General features: G+C 44.1%; 1 protein-coding gene across 8 annotated transcripts in view; it reads right to left on the reverse strand.

Annotated features, from left to right (window-relative positions):
• Window positions 1-21,903, reverse strand: part of slc25a21 (solute carrier family 25 member 21) — a 788,318-nt gene that overhangs the window by 379,680 nt on the left and 386,735 nt on the right. For 2 of the 8 annotated variants that reach the window (XM_078562810.1, XM_078562812.1), the window contains exon 2: window positions 11,618-11,691. The exons of the other annotated variants lie outside the window; for them this stretch is intronic. The gene's annotated coding sequence lies outside the window, so the exon portion shown is untranslated. The remainder of the gene's footprint in view (window positions 1-11,617; window positions 11,692-21,903) is intronic. 8 annotated transcript variants of the gene reach the window in all.

Consider the following 21,903-nt stretch of genomic DNA (forward strand, 5'->3'; position numbering starts at 1 on the left):
TGAAAAATTACTCAGGACAACTTGCTGGAGGTTATTTTGCATGCAGGTGAAAATAGACACCAAATGGATGCGGTGCTAATAAAATGTACCTATTTAAAAATCTGGATTTAGCCTACAATCTTGGGCAGGTTGCAGATGACCATATTTGAACGTTCCTGGAGGCACTAAAGCAGAGAGCTGCAGGTTTTGTCTCCACACATGAACTTCCACTGATGGTCAGGAGTGCATTGGCTGACAGAGAGACCAAAGCAGTAGGACAACGACACATGTCATGATGGCTCAGCGACCAAGAGCGAGGGTTCTCAGAGATGACACTGGGGGTCCTGATGGAGACAGTTTAGAGGAGAAGGGATGACTTATACACTACCCACAAGCCACAGAGACAACTAATGCAGCGGATGTGGGAGGAGATTGCCAAGAAGGTCACAGCCTGGAGCCCTGCTCCCAGAAAATGGATCCACTGCCACAAAAAATTAATAACCTGAAACAAGTGGTCAAGGTAAGATCCCATCTCTCAAACATGCTTCTCAATAACTGTGCTACCAGCAGCATCACAACCTCAACACTGAATTCACCATCTAATTATACACTGACATTCACATGATGCACAACAATACACCCTTCATAGCAAGTACTCACACCTCAGACAGTTCTCACAACTCTTCAACCATGTGAGGCATCACACACACACAAACACAGACCTGCCAGCACACTCATTCACAGTCACCACTCTTTCTTTTGCAGGACAATACAGCACATAAGAGACAGCGGCATGACACAACTAAGCAAGGGGAAGTACAGCTCCACAAGATCACTCCCCTTGAGGGGACAGTGCTGCCAGTGATCGGGGGGTAGGATGGCAGGCGCTGTGGTCACAGGTAGAACAAAGGAAATATTGAGAGATATGTAGCCACTCCAGCTTCCTTACATATCCACAACTATTCCCTAATCCCCCATACTCATCCTCATTCACAAGCTTCATATGGTCACCTCACACATATCCACCTATCATGACTACACGCACTACACCCTAACCCTTCCAGCTTTATTGTTTCAGACTCCTAGGAGCATGATTCACCTTGCTGTGCCCCAGTGGGACTGGGGGGGAAGAGTCACTTTTCCCCCCTTAGAAAGTGGAAGAGGACAGCAAAGAAGAAGGCACCACATCAATCGCTATCACTGTCACAGGCAGCTCAGAGGCTGGCACCCTGTATAACTTAGAGGCTAAGGTTGAACAGGGATCCTAACTGTGAAATGTCCAGGCACTAGTGAGCTGCAGGCATGCTGGTTAGAAGGGACAGCACAGATGCCAGGGAGCAAGGTCACATACCAATTTCGCTGCAGAAGTGTCAGATGAGACCTTGAAGAGCCAAGCTACAGAAGAATAGACAAACATTTGGTGCCCCAAAGCTTATGCAGCAAAGGGGATGGAGGAGCCCACCTCAAGCTTGCTCCTTGACTTGACATAAAGCCTAGAACCCACCCTCTCCGATGTGGAAAGCTGGCCAGTTCCATTCAGTGATCTGTGGAGTCCAGTGCTGATGGCTGAGGTCATAGTTTCCATGGAATAGCTGCATAGGAGTTCAGGCAGCTCCCATTGGGGCTCTGGGCTCCTTGATTGAAAGGAGCTTGCAGGGTGTCTCAGCTGTCCAGGTATCTGTCCTCCAGCAGATTATTGGGCTGGTGGAACAGATGCCCGAGGTAATATCATGAGAATCTTGATGCCCGAGGTAGTAGCATGGGAATCATGGAGCAGGAACTTACCTTTCTCCTGACACCAGCATTCCCGGTCCCTCCCTTGCCATCCACTTCTGCCCTCACAGTTGTCCGTCAGCCAGGTGGCCCAGACTACTCAGGCTCATGCTGAGATCATTCAGTTTAAGGCAGGGCCATCACAGCCCACAGCCTCTCTAGGGCATCTAGGGGACCATCTGAACTGAAATCTTCACATTTTCAACAGCCCTCCAGCTCAAATGCTGCTGCCACTGGGGATATACTTTGTAAAAGAACTTACAGAGGATCACCACTAAGGGTAAGCACCAGGGTGAATAGTTTAGTATGTATTATTGCTGTTGGTGGTTGTAATGTTTTCATTGTTTGCTTTTGGTATGGATAAATAGTGATTGGGTGGTAGTGGAATTGATGGTCTTACTGTATTGTCCAAGGGGAAAGGGTTGCAAGGATTGAGTGTAGATGATAGATTTTTTGCTGAACGCTCTGCCCTAGGAGGTTAGGCATTTGGCAACGGTACTTCAAATTTGATGGTAGAGGGTGTGTCTCAAAAGCGGTCTTCACTGATAATGGCGAACATCCTTCCCCGATGCAGTCCACCAAGCTGGAATCTTTATGTGCGCTCCTTGGTCCCCCTTCCTCCTTTTCTCCTGCTCTTCCTTCTGCTGAGTTTCACCTTCTGGCACAATTACTGATGATAACAGCTGATATCTCACGATCACCAGAAGGTGGAGCATGCAGCAAGTCAGCACAAATCTGGTGACCTTCTCAGCTGTGTAGTTCAGGACACCTCCTGATCAGTCAAGGTGCATAAACCTCTGCTTGAAGACTACAATGGTCTGCTCAATTACATACCTGGTGCCAGAGTGACTCTGACTGTATGAGTGCTCAACAGTTGTCTGGGGCTGACCATCTGTGGCATCAGAGGGTATCCCTTGTCACTGAGTAGCTATCCACGCACATTGTCCTGGGCCTCCTTGGGATGGGTGACTGTCTCATTCTAAAAGCATCATTGCAAACTTTCTGGATAGGAGGCATTCATCAGCATGATGCCCTGCTGGTAGTCACACACAATGAAGAAACGTAATCCTTTCCGGTTCCTGAATACCTCCAAGTTTAAATGAAGGGCTCGCATGGTCACACACGTGCAATTACTGGCTTCCTAACAATGGGAAATCCTACAATCTTGTCAAATCCTGGAGTTCTCTGCCTTGTCATCGTCATTTCTCAGAGCTACAAAGCTTCAGCAATCTCCATTATTCAGAAGTACACAAAATATTGTGATATCTGACTGATAGCATTTGGCACCTGTGGCATTTGGAAAGTTCCAGTAACATAAAATTAAGTGTTACTGCGGACTTGACTGCCACAGACAATACAGCCTTGGCTGGACTGTGAGGACTAAGTCTTCCTTCCATAGGGCCACAGATTTCCTGTGATTACCTCTGGTAAAGTGCAGCCTCCTCATGCACTGGTCTTCGATCATGTAAAAGTGCTCTCTAAATGCTCTCTAAAGACTCCGAATGGATAGGGTCTCCTTCTACGAGTCCTCCTACCCTTTCTTCTCCAGCGGCTGGTGTTGCTCTGTCTGGCTTCATCTCCTCCTCCAGACCAAGTTAAGGGTGGGGGGTGTGGGATGTAACCCTAACTAAATCTCTATGACCAACCGCTCCCTTTCTTCTCATGCTGTGTTGAGTCACCATGGAGGAAAATCTTTTACAGAGGTCTGGTTCTTCTCCAAAGAAAGGGATCAAATGCTGAAGAAATTTTTTTTTTAAACTCCCATATGCCCCTCTTAGCTGGTTTCACAGCTGCACTATGAAAAACAAGAGACCAGACTGCCCTTCTACTTACTCTCCCAATTAAAAGAATGCTCATGGGCACTCAGTAAAGATTTTCACATTAATCATATCAGAGATTTTTCATTTGCTGGAATAAAGTTACTACAAAATGTAATGTTATGTAACTAAAGCACTGTTCTAATATGGCTTGTTGGCTAAGTGGCTAACAATGCAATCTGGAATGCAGTATTGATTCAATAAAAACTACACTGTGTCTCTTTTTGAACTGTTGCAAATCAGCTCCATCTTTCAGTTTAATTCCAATATTATCCAAATTACAGAAGAAATAGGCAATCAGACTGATAGCAATTTGGATAATGGACAAACTGACTATCAGGGTGTAACCAGACTTTTTCCATTAAATTCAAGTAACTACCAGCCAACCCAGGAGTAATGGGGTTGAGATGGGCAGATGCCATTACCATGATGCCAGTCCCATGATGCCAGTCCAAATATTGTGTCATATACTGCAGTTTTCACTAACCTTTTAATGAAAGTGCTTTTCAGAACAAGTATACTTTACTTTCATTTACGAAATACACTTTTGCAATACAATGTGTATAGCATAGCAATGACTGACAACATTGTGATTTGTACCACTGCCTGGCAAACCACTGTTGAAAAACTACCTTCTAAAACCCTAAAAAGGACATTTTTTTTCTTTTTAAATATGTACATTTTGTATTACAGATGCAAGCTACTACTTTGCTTAGTTCAAACAGCACTATGCATGTAGTGCTTTCATGTGAGATGAGTGCAAGGCTATATTTTTTCTTTGCAATAGGGCATTGTCCAAATTTACAAGCACAATAACTTTTCTAAAGGGACAAACATAACCTCACATTTACCTCAGCTGAGGTTGATATTTGTTTTATTATGTCTGCTCTTGATCTTCATTGTTTTGCGTCTCTTTTTACTGTATGAACATGAGATATGCATTATCTTTATTATTATAATCAGCAGGCTCAGATTGGGATGAACTATAGCATGGACATAACGGCAACAAAGTGGATCACAGCCAATATTTATAAAAGCCAGTTCACTGCATAATATCAAGGGCTCATAGTATTTACACCTTTGTACAATAGATATGCACATAAAATCTTTGTGAACATGGGTTCATGTCAGTACCAACCATTTTCATTTAAGGTATAAAAAACATATAAATTACAGTGATTTGAATCATTCACAAAATTAAATTACTTTGCAATGTAATTAATTCCTCTTAAATTGGAAATTTATAAACAGCATCTTTCAAAAAGTTGTGTTTAGAAACAGCCTCTGCATTTCATGACATTCATAATGATTAACAAAATGCATTTGTTTACAATGTTTCAAGTTCACTGAACATTTATAACAAACTTGTAGGCAACTGCTGAAGGAAACATGCAGCTCAGCCGCTTTAGTAGGGTGTAAAACTGGTCAGCTTCCATGGTGAGTGGGCCAGCATATTGGGCCTGGAGGACAACATGCTGGCCCAATCTCAAGGGGAGGAGGCCTGAACCAGGCTGGTGGTGGTCCAGAGTTTCCTGGGCAGTTAGGAGTAGCCTCCAGTGGTCAGCCTCTCCTACAAATGCACAGAACATGCATAATCTGAATTGGGCCTCACTGAATGTAATGTGACACAGCACCACCTGCAGGTGCAATCCTGGTAGAAAGTTCCTGTTTTTTATTTTACCTTGGCCTCATTTTGAATATTTCCTTTGTTCAGGAAAAACATTTTATGCCCTTCTTCTCCCCATTTTTAATGAGCCTAAATCTTTACCTACTCTTCTTACAATGCCTCCCAGATCCCACTGTTCATTTTGGCCTCCGAATTACCATGAAACAAACTCCAAAGGCCAGATATCCAATCAGTCAAGTCTCAGGTCCTCAAAGATTAATGTGTTTACATCATAGACGCAACCAGGCCTAGGTTTAAAGGACTGCATGTTGACCAGACTGGAAAAATTACTGTTCAATTAAATATCTTCGCAACCCTGAAAAAATAATAGTGTCACAGTGAAGCTAGTGTCAGCATTCCATGGGTTCACAGAATCAGAGAAGCATAGAAGGGCTAAAACACAACGCTGATGGGACGGTAGTGGGGTAGTGGTAGCATCACCGGACTAGTAATCCAGAGGCCCAGGCTAATGCTATGGGGACATGATTTCAAATCCCACCACAGCAGCTGGTGGAAGTTAAATTCAATCAATAAACCTGGAATTAAAAGCCAGTCTAATGGTGACCACAAAACCATTGTCAATTATCGTAAAAACCCATCTGGTCCACTAAAGCCCTGGTCTGGCCTACATGTAACTCCAGACCCACAGCTTGTGGTTGACTCTTAAATGCCCTCTGAAATGGCCAAGCAAGTCATTCAGCTGTATCATACTGCTAAAAATTCTAAAAGGAATGAAACCGGTAAGATTCCCCAGCATCGACGTTGGCTACGGAAATGACAGCGGCATTCCCAGACCTGTCGAATCTGCAAAGTCCTCTTTACTATTATCTGGGGGCTTGTGCCAAAATCGGGAGAGCTGCCCCAAAGACTAGTCAAGCAACAGCCTGATATAGTCATATTCACGGAATCATACCTTATAGACAATGTCCCAGACACCACCATCACAATTCCTGAGTATGTCCTGTCCTACCACCAGTGATATACAGTCAAGAGATAGTTACCCTGGGAGATTGCAACGTCAACTCTGGACCCCATAAAGTCTCAAGGCATCAGATCAAACATGGGCAAGGAAACTCCTGCTAGTTACCACCTACCGTTCCCCCATCAGCTGACGGATCAGTACTCCTCCATGTTGAACACCACTTGAAGGAAGCACTGAAGGTGGCCAGGGCACAGAATGTACTCTGGGTGGGGCACTTCAATGTCCATCACCAAGAGTGGCTCAGTAGCACCACTACTGACCCAGCTGGTTGAGTCCTCAAGGACATAGTTGCCAAACCGGGTCTTTGGCAGTTGGTGAGGGAAAAACATACTGGACAAATCTACCTGTCGCAGATCCATCTGTCCATGACAGTATTGGTAGGAGTGACCACCACACGGTCCTTGTAGAGAAGAAGTCCCGACCTCACTTTGAGGATACCCTCCAAGGTTTGTGTGACACTATCACCGTGCGAAATGGGATAGATTTCGAATCGATCTAGCAACTCAAAACTGGGCACCATGAGGCGCTGTGGGCCATCAGCAGCAGCAGCAGAATTGTATGCAACAACAATCTGCAACCACATGGCCCGGCATATCCCCAACTCTACCATTACCAGCAAGGTGGGGGATCAACCCTGGTTTAATGAAGAGTGCAGGACAGCATGCCAGGAGCAGCAACAGCACCTAAAAATGAGGTGTCAATCTGGTGAAGCTACAACGCAGGACTATTTTCATGCCAAACAGCAGAAGCAGCAAGTAATAGACAGATCTAAGCGATCCCACAACCAATGGGTCAGATCTAAGCTTTTCAGTCCTGCCACATCCAGACGTGAATGGTGATGGATAATTAAATGAGTGACTGGAAGAGGAGGCTCCACAAATGTCCCCACCCTCAATGGTGGGAGAGCCTGGCACATCAGTGCAAAAGACAAGGCTGAAGCATTTGCAAATATCTTCAGCCAGAAGTGCCGAATGGATAATCGATCTCGGCCTCTTCCTGTGGACCCAGCATCACAGATGCCAGTCTTCAGCCAATTTGATTCACTCCACATGACATCAAGAAACAGCTGAAGGCACCAGATACTGCAAAGGCTATGGGCCCTGACAATATTCCAGCAATAGTACTAAAGACTTGTGCTCCAGAACCAGCTGCGCCCCTAGTCAAGCTGTTCCAGGGCAGCTACAAGACTGGCATCTAGCCAGCAATGTGGAAAATTGCCCAGTTATGTCCTGCCCACAAAAAGCAGGACAATTGCAACCCAACCGATTACCACCCCATCAGTCTTATCAGCAAAATGATGGGAGGTGTCATCGACAGTGCTATCAAGCGGCACTTACTCAGCAATAACCTACTCATTAACTCCCAGTTTGGGTTCCAACAGGGCCACTCAGCTCCTGACTTCATTACAGCCTTGGTCCAAACATGGACTCGATGCTAGGTGAGAGTGACTGCCCTTGACATCAAGGTGGCATTTGACTGAGTATGGTACTGAGGAGTCCTAGCCAAATTGAAGTCAATGGAATCAGGGGGAAAACTGGTTAGAGTCATACCTAGCACAAAGGAAGATGTTTGTGGTTCTTGGGCACCAATCATCACAGTCCCAAGACATCACTGCAGGAGTTCCTCAGGGTAGTGTCCTAGGCCCAAACATCTTCAACTGCTTCATCAATGATCTTCCCTCCATCATAAGGTCAGAGGAGGGGATGCTTGCTGATGATTGCACACTGTTCAATACCATTTGCGACTCCTGAGATACTGAAGCAGTCGTGCCCATATGCAGCAAGACCTGGACAACATTCAGGCTTTGGCTGATAAATGGCAAGTAACATTCGTGCCACACAAACGTCAGGCAATGACCATCTCCAACAAGAGAGAATCTAACCATCTCCCCCTTGACATTCAATGGCATTACCATCACTGAATCCCCCACTATCAACATCCAGGGGTTACCATCCACTCCCTCCACCACCGATGCACAGGCAGCAGTGTGCGCCATCTACAAGATGCACTGCAGAAACTTACCAATACTCTTCGACAGTGCCTTCCAAACCTGTGGCCTCTACCACCTAGAAGCATAAGCGTAACAGATGCATGACAACTCCACCACCTGCAAGTTCCCCTCCAAGCCACACACACCCCTGAATTGGAACCATGTTGTCATTCTTTCACTGTCACTGGGTCAAAATCCTGGAGCTCCCTCCTGAACGGTATCATGGGTGTACTTACACCACAAGGACTTCGGGGGTTCTTAAGGGCAATCAGGAATGGGCAATAAATGTTGGCCGAGCCAGTGATGCCTACATCCCGTGAATGAGTAAAGAAAGGAAAATATGAAACGATTATTGCAGGCCAACAAAACTTACTGGTCCTACATACAACCCAACATCGACACTGTGACTAGAATAGCCAAACACAGGAAGACATGTGGAAGGTGCGGACTTTTAAATGTACTGCAGAATTGCCCAGGATTTCATGCTTTCTTTAAGTCATGGGGCAAAAAGGGTCACTGGCAGCAGCAATGCAAAATAGCAACGGCCAAAGGAGCTACGAGAAGTCCTGCATAGACTCAGACCTCAAACAGGGAATACCTTTGAGCAGCATACTAGATCGCATAGGAAATATATATATACAAAGTGGCAGATAACATGGACAACAATGATGATGATCAAGACATGATGAGCACAGCTCCAAATTTTCCCATCCTGCCTGCGGATAATTCCACCCATAGATGCTATTACACTGTCAGAAGTATTTTCCACGTTTCAGATCATCTATCCTCAAAGCTGATAAAATTCACTCTTCGCAAAAATAGGCACTGGCAAATGCGAACATACTGCTTCTGAGAATTCTGCACGCAATGTGCCCAAAGAAGTGGAAGGCAATGGAGAAATCCACTACAATGAAACTTTCAGCATATAATGGCTGGGTAATTCCATTTGTAGGATTCATCATGTCGGAGCGTAAGTACAACCAGCCATCCTGGGTGTCACAATGTTCAACATAATAGAAACCAAAGGCCCAGCAATTGCAGGTCTACCAGCATGTCAAGATCTCACCTTGGTAACAATCCATGGAATCAGCCAAATACCGCAAGGCAGATTAGCATCAGAAGACACATCCATAGATTGTACAAGGAGGCTAGCAAAAAACGCAGTCTATTGGCAGGGCATAAACAATGACATTGAGGTCACAGTTAAGAAGTGCGAGGCATATCAGGCAAATATGCCAAATCGGCACAAGAAACTACTTATACCACACAAAGTTCCTACTCTTCCTTGGACCAAGGTTGCTTCCGACCTCTTCCCCGTCTCCGGGAATGTTTTCTTCGTTGCTGCTGATTATTTTTCCAAGTATCCTACCATCCGTCAATTGCACAGTACATCAAGCACAGCTGTAGCACACACTTGTAAGTGTTATTTTCAGTTTATTTTGGGCACCCAGGGAGATAATCTCAGATAACAGTCCTCAATTTACTGGTAAACCTTTTAGTGATATGTGTGAGAAGTGGGCAAAATGTCATACTACTGCTCCACACTACCCAGATCTAATGGCATGGCCAAAAGAATGATTCATACAGTGAAATCTTTCATTCTAAAGTTCACACAGACCAAACAAGATCTACACATTGCAATGCTACACCTTCAGGCAACATCTCTAAGTGCAACCATTCCATCACTGGCGGAACTCATGTTTGGCAGACCAGTACTGCCTAGTTTTCATCAATTTACTCTTCTAGAAGTCAGAGAAGATTTCTTAAAAACAGGTGAGAGTGAAAGACGTGCATAATAGGAATGCAGGCAAAGAGTTACCAAGTTGAAAGACAGGACAACAGGTTCGAATTCAACATCCCACAGAAGGTATGTGGCAACCAGCTGAAGTGACAGGGTCTGTCCAGAGCTAAGGCCAAACGAGATCATCACACCTAATGGTGCAACTGTGAGATGGAACAGAACGCAAATCAGGGAAGTATTTAATCCTCAACCACTGAGTAACTCCATTGTATCCAGCACAAGATACAGGGCTAAATCCAAAGGAACATCCAAGCATGACACTCCCACAGACCACAGTGAGAAGATTCATCAACCTCAGGCTAACATTACAGTCACTAACTCTCACCTTGTTTAAGTAGACTGCCACTATGCTTCAGGGACTTATAAGTTCATGAGTTTCTTAACTCATAACTCTGTAACATGTAAATGTGCATTTCCATGTATTGTAAATAGTTATGGTCATTTGTAAGGGGGAGCTATTTATTTGTAAAAATGGGGATGTTGTGGTACACCTCCAAGTGGTTGTGGTTATGTTTTCTGTACATATTACTAGAGGGAAAATTACACAATGCATCAGGTGATTTAGGCTCAACCCCAGTTTGCTGTGAAGAACCAAACAGGTCAGGCATGTGTACAAGTTCTCCAACTTTGTAATAATGCTACCAACTTCACAACTCCTTAATAAATAAACCTACATATTTGTGTGCTAACCCATCCCTTGTACATGACTGGCACCTGGTGTTTATTTGTTAGTAAGTACAAGGAGAAGAAAAACAGAATATGATGCCAGTGGAGTCTGACAGGATTTACTTTTATGGGCTCCCTGCATGGTGACTCCCCAGCCCGCCGTGGGATGAGGCCCTTAAGTAGGCATTAATTGCCTGCTTAAGGGCCTCAATTAGCATCCAGGTGAGGAGGCTGACCACGGACCTGCTGCAGACCTAATTGGGCAGAAGCAGGATGTGACGGGGTCCTCACCCTGCACCTTCCCACCCAATTAAGTGTCCCCACCTCTAAACTTGCCATGGGGGTGGGGCAGGGGTATTCAGTTCCACTCCTTGTTACAGATGCAAAACAATCATTGACCTGCAACCTGAAATTTACAAACTATTTAGTGACCCAGCTACAGTTAGGTGAAATTCAGATAGAATTACCAAGATTTCCAGGGAGTGTTTAAGTACTTGCCTTAAAGGGAGAGGCTAAGTTATTGGCTAAATAACTATATTTCTGAACCCAAATTACTTATGAGCAATGCCACAAAGTTGTATTTTTAAAAATCTGCTTGATGACAATATCATATGTAGGACTGGCATCAAGATTAAATGCAACAAAAATCAATAGCTACACCCTTTGAACATAGCTTCATTTTTATACGGTAGTCTCAGGGAGACCTACCATGTCAGATCTCCACTCCCATCTCAAATTGCTCTAGCAAACAAGATTACAGAGACATTCTCCTACTACTCGTCTGTTTATCTTAATGAAAGAAGGAAGTTAAGATCACCCTGGGGACAATCTGAAACCACCCAAGCTAGGACAAAGCAGCTGTTAGGGCCCTGGAACCTCAAGGAAATCTTAAATACCATTCAATTAAAATTAACAAGAGTCATTCATGAAAGCACACACCTACCTCGACAATCTCAGTGGCTTGAATGGGAACGGGAGAAATGACTCAAATGGTTGACCTTCATGGAGCTGAACACACCATATGGAAAAAAATTAGGTTAATTCCTGGCAGCTGGAAGATGTGCTTAATACGATGAAAACAGAGGAGCATCAGGGGAGGGAAGTGTGCAGCTTTACACCAAAACAATCCTTCATCTTGGAAATTTTTTATGCACTTTTCACCTAACCTCCTTTTTCTTTTAAAAAAAATGCTCTTTCTATGTCTTTGGAGTATGCACCATTTTAAGAGGGCCAACTTCCAGGCCTTTGTTAACATCATCCCCTGAACCAGATGCTGAGAACTGTAAGGGTTTGGGTAGATCATTTGCCAATTTTTCTTCCCAAGTACAAAACACCCAGCCTCTGCTCCAAGCCTCCCCTGGTTGGGAATTGTAGAACAATATGTCCTGACTTTCAAAACATGAATGCACTGGAATACCAAAATGCATTGCCATCACGTTGCACAATTCTTTCTCTGAACTCTAATCTTCCCTTCTTGCACATGTGGTACACACATGCATTATTAATGGATATTGTTAACTGAACACAAAAGGGCTTTCTGGTGAAATCAAATGTATACCATGGTATCCTCCTATATTGTTGTTATATCCAGAGAGAGAATGTTCCAGGAAGTCTGAAACAAAAGCAGCATTACCACAACAAATTGAGTTCTTTTTAGATACAGCACAAGCCATCTGAATTTTGCAAGCTATCAAAACTTTGGAAGGTACAAGTTCAAATATTCGTTGTTATAGAATACCTTAACTCACTACCTAACGTATATTTCATACACACACCAGAGAATAAACTTCTGCGTAGGAATTAAACATTTTTCTGGAGTTGATTAAGAACAAAAGTTATGGCTCTACTGTACAGCGATTTGACCAGGAAATGGACAAAGTACTTCACATTGAGTACCAGTCATTTTCACTCAGTCAACAGACAATTATAACTTATTTGCATCTTTTATAAACTATAGCTCTGTATTTGTGAAGGAAATGCTATAATTCATCACCACTAACGAGACAGCCTGAATACAGTCAATATAAATAGAAACTGTTTCCCCGGATAATTACAATCAAAAGACTGTAAGGCAGTAAAACGGAAACATGTCTTATTTAACAAGAAAAACAGAGAAGTCCAGAGTTTTCATTGGCTGCCAGGTTCTCAGACAGTTAAAACAATTTTATATTGTGAGGCCAAATTGCTGGTGTATGTTAATTGGAGCAGTTGCATAAAATTTATCCCTCAAACTCCTAATTTTGTTCATTAAAATCGTGAGCAATGAGGTGTCCAGAAAGCTACAGCATTCATTTTATTTTGAACAATAATTGGTTTCTTTGTGGACATAGATGAAGTCATGCACTTCTTGAAGTAGCATTCCAACTATTATTTTTGCAAAGCAATTGATGCGTAGGTATTCATCAAAAGTATTTTACCTTTTTCATTAAATCAACATTAATGAGCTGGGCTTTTCTTTCTTCCCATATGCTCCACCACTGCCAATACTTAAGCTATCAGCAATGACTGAATACTGTCAGTGTTACAAATATGAAGTTTAGAAGACTGTTATGTTTCAGGACTGTATCTTTAATTTAGGATTAAATGAAGGGGGGCATGTGACCTGTTCTGAAGTTTCCATAACAAGAAGCCTGGGTGAAGTGACCATTAAGATTAAAGAGAGGGCCAGGTTGCATTGTTCGAAGGAAGGTGTAAGGTGTTCACACATGGAAACAGTGGCAGCAGCATCTGTGTTTACCATGGTTAACTGCTCACCTCCTAAGTCACAGGAAATTATGAGAATGTCGAGTTGTAAATGGTTATTCTTTAAACTGTGCATTTACTTCTAAGATAGAATAGAGTTGGAGCCTAAAGAATAACTAATTAGCATTTCTACCTGGATACACAGTCCATGTGATTCACATTGCATGGAAATGAGGGGAAGGGATCTGAAGATATCACTGAAAACTCATAGGCACAGTTAGTCTGCCAGGATATGACAGACAGAGCAGCCAGAGGCCAAAAGTCTCTATGGTTTACCATGCAGGAATGTGGGTAGGAGCTTGTGTTTCGATTGAAAAAACAAATTTGTGACAATTTGAAACAAGGCTGTGACCAAGTATGACATCAACGAACCCTAGCAAAACTGGAGTCAATGGGAATCAGGGGGAAAACTCTCCGATGGTGGGAATCATACCTAGCACAAAGGAAGATGGTTGTGGTTGTTGGAAGTCAATCATCTCAGTTCCAGGACATCGTTGCAGGAGTTCCTCAGAGTGGTGTCCTCGGCCCAACCATCTTCAGCTGCTTCATCAATGACCTTCCTTCCATCATAAAGTCAGAAAGGGAGGTGTTTGCTGATGATTGACAATGTTCAGCACCATTCACGACTCCTCAGATACTGAAGCAGTTCATGTCCAAATGCAGCAAGACTGGGCAATACCCAGGCTTGTGGTGACAAATAACATTCGTGCCACACAAGTGCCAGGCAATAACCATCTCCAACAAGAGAGAATCCAACCATCACCTCTTGACATTCAATGGCATTACCATCACTGAATCCCCCACTATCAACATCTTGGGGGTTACCATTGACCAGAAACTGAATTGGAACAGCCATATAAATACTGTGGTACAAGAGCAGGTCAGAAGCTAGGAATCCTGCAGCATGTAACTAACCTCCTGACTCCCCAAAGCCTGCCTACAATCTACAAGGCACATGTCAGGTGTGTGATGGAATATTCTCCACTTGCCTGGATGAGTGCAGCTCCAACAACACTCAAGAAGCTTGACACCATCCAGGACAAAATGTGATTGGCACCACATCCACAAGCATTCACTCCCTCCACCACTGACGTATAGTAGCAGCAGTGTGTACCATCTACAAGATGTCCTGCAGGAACTCACCAAGGCTCCTTAGACAGCTCCTTCAAAATCCACGACTGCTACCATCTAGAAGGGCAAGGGCAGCAGACACATGGGAACATCACCATCTGGAAGTTCCCCTCCAAGCCATTCACCATCCTGACTTGGAAATATATCGCCATTCCTTCAGTGTTGCTGGGTCTAAATCCTGGAACTCCCTCCCTAACAGCTCCGTGGGTGTACCTACACCACATGGTCTGCAGCAGTTCAAGAAGGCAGCTCACCACCATCTTCTCAAGGGCAATTAGGTGTGGGCAATAAATGCCGGCCTAGCCAGCAACGCATCACATCCCATGAATGAACAAAAAAAGAATCTGTGCCTGCATGCAACAAGTCTTGACAACAACATGGGCTGATAAGTGGCAAGTAACATTCATGCCATGCAAGTGTCTGACAATGATAAGAAAGAATCTAACCATCTCCCCTTGACATTTTCTAGCACTTCCATTACTGAATCCCCCATGATCAACATCCTGAGAGTCACCATTGACTAGAAACTTAACTTGACTAGTCATATAAATACTGTGGTTATGAGAGCAAGTCAGAGGGCTGGATTTTACCGTCGGCGAGTGGGGGCGGGGCCCACTTGCCAACGCGTAAAATGATGCACAGTGGCGTCGGGCGGAACTCCTGACATCACCGCGCCCCATTTAAATTTTCAGGAAGGTGGGGGCGTAGCAAAATCAGCTGTGCGCCTGCCAACCTGTCAATGGCCAATTGAGGCCATTGACAGAGCAATTGAAGTAATTAGTGGACCTGCCCGTCCAACCTTAAGGTTGGCGAGCAGGCCAGGAGCCCCAGCGCAAACTAGAAAAAGCATGAAACCTCATCCACAGGCGGGATGAAGTTTCATGTAGGGTTTTAAAAATTTTAATAAAGTTTTTTTGGAAATTATGAACCTGTCCCCTCACGTGACATTGTCACATGAGGGGACATGTTAGGGAAATTTTACTTTTCTATTTTGAGCTTTTTTACATATAGAGCCGATCTCCCTGAGGCAGCACTTAGCCTCAGGGAGATGAGTGCGCTCTTTCGTGCGCATGCGCGAAAGAGTGCACCCTCGATTTTAGGAGTCCCCCCTACCCGCACTGGGAGCGCAAAGGCCTTCCCTGCGGACGTCACACTGGGCGGGCCTTAATTTTCCCGCCCACATAAAATGGTGCCGCGCCTCCAATCAGGGGCACCGATTGGAAGCGCACCTGTACGCGCCCGCCCATCAACTTCCCCCCCGACAGGGGGAAAATTCAGCCTAGAGGTTGGAAATTGTGCCTCAACTCCTCAAAGTCTGCTCACCATCTACAAGGCACAAGTCAGGAATTTGATGGAATACTCTCCCCTTGCCTGGATGAGTAAATCTCCAGCAATATTCAAGATGCTCAACGCCATCAAGGACAAAGCAACTTGCGTAACTGATACCTCATCCATCACCTTAAACATTCACCCACTACACCACCAACACACAGTGGCAACAAGATGCACTGAGCAACTCGCCAAGGTTCCTTTCACAGCAACTTCCAAACTCATGGCCTCTACCACCTAGATGGGCAAGGGCAGCAGATGTATGGGAACACCACCACCTGGAAGTTCCCTTCCAAGCATCACACACCATCCTGACTTGAACCTTCATTGTCGCTGGAGTTAAATTCCTGAAACTCCTTTCCTAATAGCACTATGGGTGAACCTATATCACATGGGCTGCAGCGGTTCAAGAAGATGGCTTACCACCACCTTCCCAAGGGATATTAGAGATGGGCGATGAGTGCTGGCCTTTCTAGCAATGCTCACATGCCATGAATTATTTTTTTTTTAAATGGTCCTGATGCGAAATCTGCAAAATAGCAACAGCAAGGTTGGGCACTATTTTCCAAGTGGTAAGATATAAGCAGCAGACAAATAATACAACCATAGTTATGTAGATTGTTTTGTTGTAGCAGGCACTTTTCTTAAAGTACAGCATCGAACACAATTTTTACGTGTAAATTTGGATTCAATGTGACCAGCTTTCCATGGTCATTTGAGATAACACCAAAACCTGAATTACTTATAAAATGGGAAGATATTTTTACACTCACTGTAGAGCCTGATAACCTTTTAAAAATAAATTCAAACATCCAGTTAATAGCTGAAAAAATGTGACATCTTGTTGTCATTCTAAGGCTTTCACTGTAACAAAAGACTGAAAGCACTGTTGACTAAACGTTGTCTTTGTAGGCAACTTATACTTTAAAATCACAAAACAAAACATTCACCTTTTTCTTTTAGCACAACCAAAAACACAGTTCACTTATATGCTTTACATTGTCCTTTAAGTATGCTTTCGATTCTCGCAGAACAAGTCCAAGTTGATTCTTAGTTCATGAGGGTTTACTGCTTGCTATTCTTTTTTTTTCTCAGGCTGTGAACTTTTAATCTTAGAACTGTCTTTCACAGTGAAATTTTTTCTCTTGGAGATTCTTCCTCTAGCCTAAGCTAGTGAATCTTCCAGCTTCATTTTAACTCCTCATGAATTTGGTCTTCTTAATCCGAATGCGAGCTCCTACCAACATTCCTGTGTGATGAACCACAGCATCTTGCTGACAATAGCTGCTCTCTCTCTCTCCTGGATCCTGGCGGACTAACCTTGTCTTTGAGTTTTTAGGGATATCTTAGGCCCTTAGGCTCTCAAAACCCATCCCCATGATGACAAGCATCTCATGAGCCTTGTATCCTGGCAGAACTACTTATGAACTATTCTTGAGACTCCAACTCACATTTATCTTGGAAATAAATGGACAGTTTAAAGCACAACTGTTTACAACCCAATATTCTCAATACCTTTCTGAGACTTTGGAGACTCTCAGTCTATCCACTGTTGGCACACAGGCTGCTGCCATTGTCTCCAAGTGTAAACATCTTGCACCTTCTTCCAGCAAAACAATCTGGAGATCTTCAATCATAAACAATTCAACCACCCAAGCTTTCTGAAAGGCAAACTTCAGAACAGGTCACATTACCTTCATTTTAATTAAAGACAAAGTCCCAAAATATAACAATCTTATGAACCTCACAACTGTAACACCTCCCCTGTAAAGAATGAAGAGTCATCACCATAGTGATGAGCTTTCATAAACACTATCTAAAATGTAACATCTTTTAACATTTTACACATTTTAACAACTTACTACATACAGTACAGGTTATATCCTTCACCTTTGGTCTCATATTTTCTATTCAGCAGTCTGTCTTGGCAGCATCACAATATTTAACCTGTACCAGCCAAATACATGTTACAAAGTCCACTTTATATCTGTTCTTAAATTTCTTCCTCTCGTATAGATGAGAATTTGTTTCACAGCTAGCAGCTTCACCTTGCATTACACATCATAGTAAGTCTTCTTTCCCCTGTTGAGTAAATTTCACGGCCTTTCCATGTCCTTGGTTAGACAATTGTATCCTGGATCTGGTATGGTTAGCCTTGTCAAGAATGTTACTAAATTCTGACTGTGCCCCTTTTGAATATGAGGTGTAAATTGTAGACCCAGAAGAAATTCTCTGTCATAATGCTACTTAGCCTTTGGATTCAGTATTTCCTTTGGTTCTTCTTTAAAGCCAGAACTTACATTGGCATTCAGGTGTTGACTTTTTAACTCAGTCTTTGAATCTTTCAGCGCTATAGGTTCTTTAATGTCCACATTTTTAAAGAAGTCTCAGCTAGCCAAACATCTGAATTGTCTTTCTCCTGTTTAACCACAGGATTATGGTTCTCCTTTGAGTCATCGAGTTTTACAGCACAGAAAGAGACCTTCGGCCCATCGTGTTCACGCCAGTCATCAAGCCCCTATCTACTCTAATCCCATTTTCCAGCACTTGGCCCGTAGCCTTGTAAGCTGTGGCATTTCAGGTGTTCATCTAAATACTTCATAAATGTTGTGAGGGTTCCAAGCTATATCACCCTTTCAGGCAGTGAGCTCTAGATAACCCCCACCCTCTGGGTGAAAAACATTTTCCTCAAATCCCCTCTAAACCTCCTGCCCCTGACCTTAAATCTATGCACCCTGGTTATTGACACCTCCACTAAGGGGAAAAGTTTCTTCCTATCTACCCTAAATATGTCCCTCATAATTTTGTACACCTCAATCAGGACCCCCTCAGCCTTATGTGCTCCAAGGAAAACAACCCCAGCCTAACAAGTTTCTCTTCACAGCTGAAACGCTCCAGCCCAAGCAACATTCTGGTGAATGTCCTCTGCACCCTCTCTAGAGCAATCACATCCTTCCTATAGTGTGGTGACCAGAACTGCACACAGTACTCCAGATGTGGTCTAACTAGCACTTTATACAGCTCAATTATAACCTCCCTGCTCTTGTATTCAATGCCTCGACTAATAAAGGCAAGTATCCCAAAAGCCCTCTTAATCATGGGCAACATTTTCCCCCCATCGCGGGGGGAAGTGCGGGAGCGGGCGCGAGCAGGCAGGCAGGCTTCCAATTGGCGCCCCAGTAGGGGGCGCGCCATCATTTTACAAGGACAGGCCAATTAAGGCCCACCCAGCGTGACGTCCCCCAGGAAGCACTATGTGCTCCCTGTACAGGCAGGGAGGGATTCCCTCAGCCGGGAGTGAGCTCTTTCACGCATGTGCGTGGAAGAGCACATAGATCTCTTTGAGGCAAAGTGCTGCCTCAGGGAGGTCGGCTCACATTTTAAACTTCAAATAAAGCTGAGAAAAAAATTTCCCTGCCATGTCCCCTCATGTGACACTGTCACATGAGTTGGGACATGTCCATAACTTTTATTTTAAAATATTGTGAGATTTTTAAATCCTCAAGAAACCTCATCCCGCCCGTGGATGAAGTTTCATGCTTTTTCAGAAGCCCGCCAGGGCTCCCGCCTGCCTGCCAACCTTAAGGTTGGACGGGCAGGTCCATTAATGACTTCAACTACTTTGTTAATGGCCTTAATAGGCCGTTGACAGGTCGGCGAGTGCGCAGCTGACTCGGGTGCCCGCCCACCGAACTGAAAGTCTGAATGACGCGTTGTGACGTCGGGACACATGCCTGACATCACCCCGCATCATTTTACGCGTTGGCGAGCGGGCCCCACCCCTGCTCGCCGACTGGAAGATACAGCCCCATGTTATCTACCTGTCCTGCTGCCTTCAAGGGTCTATGGACATGCACACCAAGGTTCCTCTGATCTCTGTACTTCCTAGGGTCCTACCGTACATCATGTACTCCCTTGCCTTGTTAGTCCTCCCAAAATGCATCATCTCACACTCTTCAGGATTAAATTCTATTTGCCATTGCTCTGCCAATCTGACCATCGTGTCTATATTGTCCTGTAATCTCAGACTTTCCTCCTCGCTATGTACCACACCAACAATTTTCGTGTCATCTGCAAACTTGCTGATCATACCTCCTACATTCATGTCTAGACCATTAACGTACACTACAAACGGCAAGGGACCCAGCACTGAACCCTGCAGTACACCACTGGACACAAGCTTCCAGTCACAAAAACAACCTTCGATCATCACCCTTTGCCTTCTGCCACTAAGCCAATTTGTATCCAATTTGCCAAATTGCCCTGGATTCCATAGGCTCTTACCTTCTTGACCAGTCTCCCATGTCAGACCTTGTCAAAAGCCTTACTGAAGCCCATGAAGACTACATCAACTGCACTACCCTCATCTACACACCTAGTCACGTCCTCGAAAAATTCAATCAAAATTTGTTAGACGTGGTCTCCAGGCTGACTACTCTTGATTAATCCTTGCCTCACCAAGTGGAGATTAATTCTGTCCCTCAGAACTTTTTCCAAAGGTTTCCCTACCACTGATGTTACACTCACTGGCATATGGTTCCCTGGCTTATTCCTACCACCCTTCTTAAATAATAGTATCACATTAGCTGTCCTCCAGTCCTCTGGTACCTCTCCTGTGGCCGGAAAGGATTCGAAAATTAATGTGAGGGCCCCTGCAATCTTCTCCCTTGCTTCCCACAGCAGCCTGGGGTACATCTCATCTGGGCCTGGGGGCATATCCACTTTTAAGCCCGCTAAAACCGCTGATACCTCCTCCCTCTCAATGCTAATTTGTTCAAGTATATCACAGTCCCCCTGCCTGATTTCTATGCCTACATTGTCCTTTTCTGTCGTGAATACAGATGTAAAGTACTCATTTAAAACATCACCTATGTCTTCCAGCTCCTCACACAGATTGCCACTTTGGTCCCTAATGGGCCCTACTCTTTCCCTGGTTATCCTCTTGCCCCTAATATACTTATAAAATGCCTTATGATTTTCCTTTATTTTACCTGCCAGTGTTTTTTCATGCCCCCTCTTCGCTCCCTTAATTTCTTTTTTAAGTAATCCCCTGCACTTTCTATACTCCTCTCAGGCTTCCGCTGTTTTGAGCTCTTGGTACTTCCCTTTTTTGCCTTATCCAATCCTGTATATTCCCCAACATCCAGGGTTCTCTGGACTTGATGGCCTCACCCTTCACCTTTATGGGAACATGTTGGCCCTGCACTCTCACTATTTCCTTTTTGAGTGGCTCCCACTGCTCTGATGTAAATTTTCTTACAAGTTGCTGCTCCCAGTCCACTTTGGCCAGACCCTGTCTTATCATATTAAAATCAGCCTTCCCCCAATTCAGAACCTTTATTTCTAGTCCATCTTTATCATCTATCTTTATCCTTTTCCATACCTACCTTAAATCTTACTGAGTTATGGCCACTATCACCGAAATGCTCCCTCACTGACACTTTTACCACTTGCCCGGCTTCTTTCCCTAAAACTAGGTCCAGCATCTTTTAGGAGTTTCTACATGCTGGCTTAAAAAGCTCTCCTGGATATATTTTAAGAATTCCGTCCCCTCTAAACCTTTCACACTTTGTCGATCCCAGTTAATATTGGGGAAGTTGAAATCGCCTACTATTATTACCCTATTATTTTTACACTTTTCTGAGATTTGCCTACATATCTGCCCTTCTATCTCTCCCTGACTGTTTGAGAGTCAAGAGTACACTCCCAGCAATGTGACTGCCCCCTTTTTGTTTTAAGTTCTATCTATATGGCCTCATTTGAGGAACCTTCTAAGATATAATCCCTCTTTATTAGAGTAATTGGCTCCTTGATCAATATTGTGACACCACCTCTTCTTTTACACCCCACGCCACCAGCCCCTCAACCCCCCTGTCTCAACTGAAGATTCTATACCCCGGAATACTAAGCTGCCAGTCCTGCCCCTCCCTCAACCACGCCTCCATGATAGAAATTATATCATATCCCCATGTGTTAATCAACACCCTCAACTCATCTGCCATACTCGCAAGACTCCTTGCATTAAAA

This window comes from Cetorhinus maximus, chromosome 18 (assembly GCF_964194155.1).
Source record: "Cetorhinus maximus chromosome 18, sCetMax3.hap1.1, whole genome shotgun sequence".
Lineage (NCBI taxonomy): Eukaryota > Metazoa > Chordata > Chondrichthyes > Lamniformes > Cetorhinidae > Cetorhinus > Cetorhinus maximus.